This window comes from Apteryx rowi, unplaced genomic scaffold (assembly GCF_003343035.1).
Source record: "Apteryx rowi isolate R43461 unplaced genomic scaffold, aptRow1 scaffold_352, whole genome shotgun sequence".
Lineage (NCBI taxonomy): Eukaryota > Metazoa > Chordata > Aves > Apterygiformes > Apterygidae > Apteryx > Apteryx rowi.
Window position 1 is genome coordinate 916,334 of NW_020449997.1, and position 10,946 is coordinate 927,279.

A 10,946-nucleotide genomic window follows, 5' to 3' on the forward strand; every position below is an offset into this window, starting at 1 on the left:
TTATTGTTACATAAACCACATTTATCATTAGTACAAGCAGGTTGCATTAATCATTTTCATGCCCACAAGACTTGATATTGCATAAGTCATTGACACAGTTCTGGTTTTATATTTTATATTTGCACTCACCCCATCAAGCTTGATGTCTCCCTCAAAAAGGTTCAGTCCTAAAGCTAAAGGGAAGAGGAGATTAACAGTCAGTTATTGTATTGACCTGTGGCTACTGAAATGAAAATCACGCAACATTTAAAAGAAAAACTGAATTTAAAAAAAGAAAACCTTCATTGATGTCAAAGATGTCTTGATCAATTCCTCCATCTAAGTCTATTTCTGAAAAACAAAAAGACAAGTGAGGTAGGACATGAGCCCTTGCTGTTATCTTTATGAAGTGTGAAAATTAATGCAATAACAATAACAGTAATTATAAATCTGTGTCTGTCCTATGTTTATGAGCAGCTGTTTTTGCTGCCTGCCTCCCATGCATGCAAATAGAACTCTAAACTGAACTCACCAGTCGTCTCCGGAGTAAGCTGGCGAGGAGAGAGAAAAAAAAAAGATATTATTAGAATGCGCATAATGAAAGGTGGCTAACATGACTCTCTTAATGGTATTAGAGATGCATTTTATGCTCAACTAACAGCATTTAGTGCATTGCATTGTATTGGAGTGACGGGCCCATTGTTTTCTCATTTGACTGGAAATGTTTATTTGCTTGTGTGACTGTTTTGAGTTCTCCCACTTCAGGTTGCCCAAGTTCGGTATGCACTGGTAAAAAGCAAGTCACCCACTACTGCTTCTGTAAAGTTTTTGCAATTGTTTTTCTCTCCTGACTCGAGCACTGCTGAGCGCTCTTTCACTAACTGGAAAAAAGAGCCTATAATTTCTATGAAATTAAATATTGCTGCTAGTCAGGTGCTGCACAGAACTTTTCTCCTGCCAGTTCCTGGGCACTTTATGAAAGTTTTAAGCATTTCCATGTTAAACCTGAGGATGGAGAGATAGAGGGCCTGGTGCAGCGTCGCACAGTGAGCCTTGGAAGGACTCGATGGAGAGCCCAGGTCTCCTCGGACCCTAGTCAGTGCTTTATCTGGGCTCCATCTACCTGAACAGCACCGACCTAAAGATTGCTTCTGCAATGCAAAAAACAAATTTTGGATCAGAGCAAAACCATAGCAAAATATACATAGCACAGTTTTCCTTGTCTTAACATGCCCATAGAATATAATCTATATTTCTTCATTAGGCTAGACACTTTACATAATACTAAGCAACTACATCTCATGCAGTGAGTAAAATCGTAAACCACCTTTCTAAGCAGTTATTTCTGTTTTTTTTTTTCCTGTTTCTCATCAGAAGTCCTATTTTCCTGAGACACAGAGGAGTTCTCATAAAACAGTTAAAAAAAAAAAAAAAAGGTTAAAAAAAAAAAAAAGCCCTCAAATTTTAAGCTCTGACAATACATGGTACAGATATATCAAATGGTAAGATATAGCAGCAATTCTGCAAGGTAGGGTGGGATTTTTAGTTTTATTTTTACTATAGGTTTTTTTCTCCCCTGGATTGTTTTTCTTTCTCTGTATAAATAATTTCTTATCTTTCCTACATGCAGTTTTGTATGCAATATTTGAGACCTTTTTTAACCATGTGAACCATACGCAATGTCCATTAAAAGCAATGAACATTAGAAGATCAGCATATTCAAAAACTTTAAAAATAAAGTCCATGCAGTCCACAACAGTATTAACTTTGGTCAGTTCTACCATCTGTATAACGGATAAGAAAATGTGGCCAAAAATTTCAACAGAGATTAAAATGCATATGTTGTTCTAGACCTGAATTTTGGCACATAATTACAGGAACAATTTTGAGGTGAAACATAACCGAGAGCACTAAAAATGACGGGATGTGTCTGAGATTTTGTTGTTGTTAAAAATATGGATTCTTATCAAAACTTAACCCATTTGCATAAAAAATTTAATTTCAATTAAATTTCTTCATCTGGAATAGGTTCAGAAAGAAAGTTCTGAAACTGTCAGAATGTCTTATTTTGTCTTTTTTAATGGAAGATTGTGTTTTCAATCTGACATGCCTGTGTCGTAAAAAAGTCAGCAAAAGACAGTAAAATATTGTAAATTCAAAAGGTCAAAATTTTATTTTAACATTCTGATTCACCTGAACTAAAATGAATTAAAATTGTTGCTTTACATTTTTTCTCCAATTTTAATCATTTATTCTGATTGCCTAAGAGAGGGGGAAATATTTTTTGCCCAACCAAGTAGAGGCTATAATCTATAGTTTTAACATAGTTAACGCCTAATTGGCATGAGTTGGCATAATCGAATGCTTAATATCTTTATACTATACAAAACCACACAGTTTTTAATCACGTTCTTCTTTGGCTTTTTAATTTTCTTAAAGAAATCTACCATCAGCATATTGTTCCGATATAAAGGAAGGATTTTGACCTTGAAATTTCAGTTACAATAAAAACCATTGAGCAGAATCTGTCTCCTGACCTGATCTCTCCTGAAACAATCATGTTATTAGAGAACCAGTACTTCACAGTTCTGGGTTGCTTCAAATTTTGGTAGATTTCAAGATATCCAACTCTTAAAAACCCAGTGTTGTTTTAGAAAAACCACCGAGTCCATTGAAAAATTATTTCTAGAGGTGTGCAGATGTAACATGACAAATGCTAAAGGATTGATTTTGATCTCACATTTCACTGAGTTAACTGGTGTTATTGCGGTTTACTCTGATACATAAGAAATAAGAATGGGAACTTTAGAATTAAAGACTTATCGTATAAGGGTACTGTTTAATAAAACAAATTATCTTTTCCAGACAAATCATCCATATTATCAGTAATGTCAAAAGACTTCTCATACATTCTGAAATTTTATTGCACTTACATCTTAACATTTCGTTTATTCATCAAAAGTTATTCATATAACAGTATTCAGTCCACATATTTTCAAGATTTGAAATCACAGCTTGTAAAACAAGCTGAAAATACATGCGCAAAGTGCATAAGACACATTTTGAAGACTTAATTTGCTTTTAAATACAAGAATTCTTCAAAATCCCAGTCATACAGAGATCTGACTAACATGGAAGAAAAACAGTACAGGTAAAGCTTACAATCTTCAAAAATTAAAAATACATTATTGTCTTTTCTGTTAAAGATCATTGATGGAGAAGAGGCATCATACCCTGAAGTTTTTAATGCACTTATAACCATTAATGAAGAGTAAAATATCTCTGCAGTTTCAATAATTATAATCAACTACAATGTCCCTAAATCTACTAATCAGAAAACAAAACCATGCCAAAGGTAGAACCAGGCTATCTCATGGAAAAGCTCCTCTAGCTGTAGCAAAAGCTCATAAAACAGAAGTTGAAATCAATGTAAGTCAGTCCAGCTGCACTTATGGTGCATAAAACAAAATGTGAGTCCATTACCAAAGGATACCAAATTCCAGTGATCAACTGAAATCCAAGCTGGTCTTCAGTGTCTGAAAAGTGTTACTGAATGTTTTATATTGAAGGAATTGATCATTCCTTTCTAGTTCTTTCTGAATAAGGCTAGATCTTTCATCTTCTGAATCTTAGCAGTAAAATACTCTGTTTCAGAAGGGGTATCTGTGTGTATAAATATTACTTGCGTGAGTAGCAACAGCTGGATCTGACCAAAAATAGCTGTGGTCTCAAAACCAGCCTGACAACTGAGACCCACTAAATGCATTTCCAGTCTCTAAAAGTTTTGTAAATAAATAACAGATTCACAGTTCACAGTCACACACAGAGGAAGGTTATATTAACTGAGGTGTACCAAGGGGAAATCTAACTTAGTTTAATCTAATACTACTTTTAAATCTACACAGAATATTTTTCTGAACATCTATAATGTTGGTCCCTAACCTTGGAGAAACAACATAATCCATATGAATTAAATTTCATTAAAAGTTGGTAAATCCATGGCTTGTGAACACATTTAACTTGCTACGAGTTCATGGGCATCTTGAACTGGGTGGGAAACATCTCACCTATTTTCATCATACAAAAAATTAGGTATGTAGTCTCAGCTGGTTATTTAGACTCACTCAGTAATCAGTGGAGAAAGAAATAGCTAATTGCATACGAGTAATTCATCTTGTCCCTAAAATACATATGGCACATCCACAATTGCTGGTATCTCCCCACCTCACCTAGGCTGGACGTTTATTTGAGGATGTGATGAATCACCCAAAGAAAATTTCCCTCTTTCACCAGGGACTTCAGACGGAGCATAGTCAATCAGCTTGGATGAGATACCCTAACTTATCAGTATTTTCTCTAAACTATACAACTTTTGGTATTAACATCCAGAAACACAAAAGAAGCTCTTCCTGGCAATAATGCCTATGGAAATAAAACTAGTCCTGGTGATCAGGAGCCACCTTCTCACACATGGGCAGGTTATTAGGAGTCAGCTGATGTGTGATAGCTTGCAAATGTTGGCAGCAGCCTGCGTAACCTATTACATGCTTTACAAAAGCCTTGTAGAGGAATCTAAACAAGGCTGAGACCCGAGTTTCCAAGAGGCTGGGAACATGGGAACAGGGAGTTGTGGTGGGCAGCAGGCACAGGAGGGAAGTATGGTATTGGGGAGGGGAGGATAGAGGAGAACTATGGGAAAGCTGGAGATACGGGATTGAGCTCTCGACTGCAGACATGTACGAGTGTCTGTTGGTGGAGAGGAAGAAGATATGACTCCCACATCAGGTTATTGGAGTTGGATTCATAGGATCAGACAGTTAAGTTGCATAAATTAAAATAGATAAGGCTATTCCACTTAAAGTAATGCCACAATAAGTAATACCTTACTCTGTAAATTACCCTGAAGCTATTAACAGCAGAAATGAACTTTTAACAATCTACTGGTTTTTGTTCTCCAATTATTTTGTGTAATATCACCCAAATTCCTAGCAACTACAATGAATTATCACATCAGCAAAATACTACATCTATCCACAAAAGACAGGAAATACAAATTCTCAAAACTGTCATTGTTACTTTTTGTCATAAAATAGTTCAGCTGGATTGGAGGAACAGAGAACAGAGTCAGGAGAAAACATATCCAGTGGCTAAAAAGATGCCAATTTCAGCATCAAATATATTTCCTATCCTGATAACATTACTCTGAATACTAGGGGAAACTTTGCTTAGATGGGAATGCAAGTTGAGATCTTCTGAAGTACAGCTGAACCTATTAAAAATAGCAGCACTAAGACCCCAAGAAAACAGAAATCTCTCTTCCTTTGTCTTCCACACAGCCATTAGACAGAATTCTTATTTTTGCAATAGCTATATACTTAAGTCTTTTCTTCTCAAACTCATTAAGCTACATTGCACTTCAACATATGAAGAATATACATCCTTTGTTTTCTTACCTGACTCCAGACCACCTGAAGAAGAAGCCAAGTTAGGAGCACAGGCACAGAAAACCAGCCCATGTTGTTATCCAGTCAGCATTTCAGACCCACTTGGTATTTAAGGCAGTAAATGTCATAAATCAAAACCTTTGTCCTTCCATCAACGATTAACTTACCTATCTTTTCTTGTCTTAAAAATTCCAGTAAGTAAAGTCCACCATTATTATATTAAGATAACTAACATATATTTTAACTATTTATAAATACTCCTGTGAGATTAAAAAAAAAAAAATGGACACATGGATATACAGGAGGACACAAGGAAATGGAAATACAGGAGAAAAGGATGCAAATCAAAAYACAAGAACTTCCATTTAAACATAAGAAAGAGCTTTTTTACTCTAATGGTGATTAAACACTGGAACAGGTTGCCCAGGGAGGTTGTGGAGCCTCCATCCTTGGAGATATTCAAAATCTGGCTGGACACGGTCCTGGGAAACCTGCTTAGAACAAGGGGGTTGTACCAGGTGATCTCCAGAGGTCCCTTCCAACCTTGACAATCCTGTGACTCTGTGAATAAAGCTGGCACTAAAAGCTTTTGAATGACCGAAAACAAATAAGATTCTTAGGTGGTAAGAAATTAGTATATTAGTAATTATATATTTTTTTCACAGAAAGTGAATGTGGTAAATGTGTCTACATAGAAAACATCTGTCAAAATTTCAGGATCTTTGTATTAGAAAAGTCAATGACATTTCTACTGTTGATAGTATCCTGTACTTGACAGTAGATCAGACCATGGTATTCTTCCGGATTATTTATAAATTCGGTACAGATTAATTTTAGAAATGTCAAGACCATTGTACTATTTGCATTGTCTGTTATTGTTTGGACTTTTAGTTTCTTCCAAACTTCAGTCATCTCCTCTATTTGCTACTGCCAGAGAGTGCTGAAATTGCCATAGGTTCTTTTTATGCTTAAATTGAAGGTACTTGTGGCAATTGTATGATAAGACTTGCTAAGCTTTACCTTTCCCTGACCAACTATCTGGTTAGGATTTCATAAAAACTATAATGATAATTAGGTTTTGTATTGTAAACAGATATTTCCTTGGAGAACAGATTCCAAAATGATAATACTACAGTTAATAACATTTCTCATAGTATTTAAAGTATCAGAGATGATGAAAAAGAACTGGTTGATCCTAAGTAATGAAGACACCACAACAATTCTARCTGCTCAGACCCATGCTTATTTCATTGTTGACCTACTGAAAAGCAGCAATTGTGGATATTATTTTTCTTATAAAGTTAGATTTTTCTTTTGTAATTACCTACAAATGTGCCAATAAATATTGTAATCCTCTATTCGCTGATAATAATTTTGTCAACTCTAATCAGATCAGTGATATCTGAAAGGCTGAAAAGCTCTTTTGTCAAGGTTTTTTCTGCAAGCTCAGCAATCCTTGAATTTTGTATGCTGTCACCTTCAGCTGCTGTGTGATGACAATTCTCCTTTTGGAGGCTCTCTAGCTTAGATTTGCTACATCTATATTAGTAAGTCGTTTGACCCAACTGGAATAGATTTGTAAATTGAAACATCTGGTGCTAAAGACCTGGCATCTTTCCTATCCACATTTCAAAGGGTTTTACTTCAGACCAGCTCTGATCTGATCCTGAGGACTGAATATCAGTGGTGGCAATTGCACTGCATTAGGTGGGGATCTGAAGTACATATTCTGGTTTAGATTCATCCAAACGAAATTCAATTTGTATGCTCTGAAACTGCTCTGTGACATGCATTAAAGCATGGTAAGTGGGGATGATGATGATACTTGCTGATCCAAACTAATAGACTAGTGTAGCTACCCCCATTATTCCTTGATTATAATACATTACAGGTATTTTCTTGAGAGGGTGGAATATGATGAACTCAAAAGGACTAGTATATCTTCTAGTCTGACCACTTGGTTTTGGAAGAAAGACTAGAAGCCTGTTTTTCTACTTCTTTGGCCGTCTAACTGATCATGGCAATCTACTACTCTGTTTCCACATCCTCACTTACGAGATGCATCAGCCAGCACTGAGACCCCACATCCAACCTCTCTGCAACAGAAGATATGAGGATGATTCTCCTGTCACAAACAGAGGCTGTACGAACCTCTGTACCATGACTATTGTTGCTCTGAGGACTGGCTATAAAGTGAGTTATCTAAAGAAAACACTATAAAGCGTTGGGATTGGTGTATGGTGATGCCAAACAGCGAAGGCACTGGAAGAAGACATACACTAACCCTGCATTGTTAAATACAGTCCATACAGACGTTTTTTTCTCCCCAGTTCATACTGCTTTTCAATTACACTAATCAGAGTTTTGACACCTTAACAAATTATCTGTTATAATAAAACAAGACACACAATAGTGTATTAAACAATATATGAACAACAAAGTGTCAGAACTTCCAAGGTGGAAGTTCTTGGCATAAATTTCACTGTGCTCCCCCATGAAGTAGCTAAATGGATTGTTAATACATGTTGAGAAAAAGTTAATAAATAGATAGGCAATCTTAATGAAATTTTTTTTCAATCTAATCACTGAAGAGCTTTTCTACAGAGTGTATCTACTTTTGCAACCACATTCTATAAAACAATGTATATCTTGCGTTATCACTGACTTACTGTCTATGTTCAGGCAATATACTTATCGCTTATTTTCCATAAGGGCTTTGCTGTATGGCTCTTTGCATTTTACTTTAAAGATGAAAAATACTATGGGCCAAATCAAACTTCTAAGACCAAAGCCCACAGTATGGTATATAATGTAAGAGCCTAACTGAATGAGTGTTACTGGAGATGCACTAAGAAAGGATAATGCAACTTACTTGAATAGATGATGTGCATTTTCAGATGTACAAAGAGAATGGCATGGTCTTAGATTACATCTTTGTTCCTCAGTTAGCTGGGCACATAACAGCCAAAAGTAGCAGAGGTCCTTTCTTCGCGTTGTTATGGACTTTATGTTGACCTATGGACCAAGGATGTTCTTTCCATTACCATTTTGATCTGCAGGTAGAGTCCGCCAGTGTTCTAACTCATGCTGTGTATTTGAGAAAAAGTAAAAACATTAAACACAAGGCAGAGGGAGCAGGTCTTTAGCTGGTTGATTGCTTTTCCCCTTCTTATAATTCTTTGCCTTGAACATGTTTCACAACTTTTATGGGTGCTGAGCTGTCTAATGAGCCCTGAGTAACTACAAGAGACACCTGCAAAATCTGAGCTTTTGCCAGTCAATTAGATTTCTTTCCCCACAGACCCACATGCTTCCCTGCTGCTAGTACAAGCAACAAAAAGGAAAGGCATCAGAAACTGATGTGGAAGTTGGTGCAGATCTCCTGCAATGACCACTTTGATTTACTGTTGAGCTCACATCACTAGCAGTAGGCAGATGGGCAACACCAGGGAGCAGACTGCATGTTCCCTCGAGCAGGCACCGTCTCTGAGTCTGCACAGTACCCAGCACAGCAGGGTAGCGCTGGCGCCTGCAACCACTACTGCAGCCCAACAAGTAATAATATCGCAGGTCTTATCCTGAATAAGGAATGTACATCATGCATTGCCCAATGCAGATGGAAAGCTGCACATACTTTAGTCTTAGTAAAGCCATGTCTGGGGATAATGAAGAAATAATAGAAGAAATAATAATAAACTCCTACATTGCTTGCAAAAGCTGTTTCTAAAAGCTAAGGAAACAACTTCAAAATGGAAACTCAAACCATAAAACAATTAACAGTGGCTCTATATTGACAGGGATTTTCTAGCATCTTTGGTTTGTATTCTTCTATTTGTCTGATTGGTTTTGTTGCTCTTCTGTATTTTAGCACAGATGCTTTGATAATTTTGGGATCAGTATGTTGCTCAGTGAACTAATATGATTCATCATCGCTTGTTGACGTTTGGGTGGGACCTGGCTGATCATGAGCTTTGATGTGAATTTCAAGTGATAGGAATTAATTAAAAGCCTTGAAAAGTTCTGGCCTATAGAGCATTATGTACCCCCCTTAGCAGTGCTTATAAACCAACTGTTAGGAGTGGGAGGATATTCAAATGGTCTGTGTATTATTTTCAGACAGTAGTTTGTTCCTTGCACTGTCTCAAACTTCCTGTGTTATCTTGTCCAAATTAGTTTCACTTTTTCAATTCATCTCCCAAATGGTGACAACACTGCAATACTATCTCCTTGACTGAATAGAGAACAGCACCAACAGGGTGTCTAGATAGGGGCTGTCAGATAAACCTGAAAGATTGAGATTTTCTCAATCAAATCCAAAATGTTTCAGGTTGGACACCTAAATATTTCAAGTCAGCAATCTCAAACCTGGAATATCATTTCCAATATAATGTAAGAAAGTGAAAATTGTAACAGATATCAAAGTATTCCATCTTCTTGCAGAGCAGCAAACATGACATCATGCTTTCATTAAGGGTTTTCAGGAGAATGCAACAAACCTTCAGTTTCCTTCCACTACTTAATTACAACTAATTTAAAAAGCAACACTAAAAAGCAACCAGCAGGAGCCTGGGTGTGTAACATGTCATCCCTTTATGCCCACTGTCACTTCAGACATGTGCTTTAACCATTATCTTTTCTCCTGTGTGATAGTCTTTCATAAATTAGATAATTACCTGAAATAGGATTACATCTCTCCATCTTCCACTGGAGTCTGAACCATGCCTGCAAGGATATTTTATGGTAAACATTAATCAGATTACAGTGTAAAAAACACTGTGGCTGGTGCTGCAGTTAACCATTAAATATCATGCCCCTACAGGGGGATACTCCAGGTATACTTAGCTCTCTGTGATGATGGAGCATGAGCCTTAGCTAGGAGAATCCATCTCTATTTCAGAGGCTTGTAGCAGCCCCAGACTATTGCGTGTGCAGGCAGAGGAGCATTTATAAGATCTAAGTAATAGGAAGGGATACTGAAGCATACCTGTATTTGGCACCAGGCAGATCTCATCACTCCAGCAGCTGTGAAAGGTTTAACTCGCACATAATGTCGTTGACATGTGTGCAGTTTCATAAAGCAAGAAGTCAAAGTGATCAGCAATAGCCCCATTGCTCAGCATCACAGAATGCAGTAGTCCTCAGATGCCCCCTTGTGACTCCTATGTGCATGACAACATTGTAGTTTTAAAGAAGACCTCTAAGGAATACATTTGGGGAATGAAGAGACTTGCAAGTACATATTCAGTTAGCATGAATAGATTACATTTTATGTTCACTTGTGAATTTGAGCGCACTCAGTCATCTCCAGGATAGAGTCCTGGATGAATACAACTTACTTGCCACAGATAATAAAACACACCAATAACTCTGTAAGTTTGAGGTTTTAAAGTAAATCAAAATATTCTTGCAGTAGATTTGAATGATTCCAGTAACTTTCTTACCCCTAAAACAACAACAAAAAAATACATTAAATACTTGAATAGAGATATCCCATATCTAGAAATGTCTAGGAGCACAGCTACT

The 10,946-nt window shown here is 36.7% G+C and overlaps 1 long non-coding RNA gene across 1 annotated transcript; it reads right to left on the minus strand.

Moving 5' to 3' along the window:
- Window positions 1-306: 306 nt before the first annotated feature.
- Window positions 307-10,655, minus strand: LOC112969489. The gene is made up of 4 exons (XR_003254734.1): window positions 10,097-10,655; window positions 8,296-8,510; window positions 512-530; window positions 307-330 (listed from the first exon to the last, which is right to left on the minus strand). It is a non-coding gene; the product is annotated as an uncharacterized LOC112969489 (long non-coding RNA).
- Window positions 10,656-10,946: the final 291 nt, after the last annotated feature.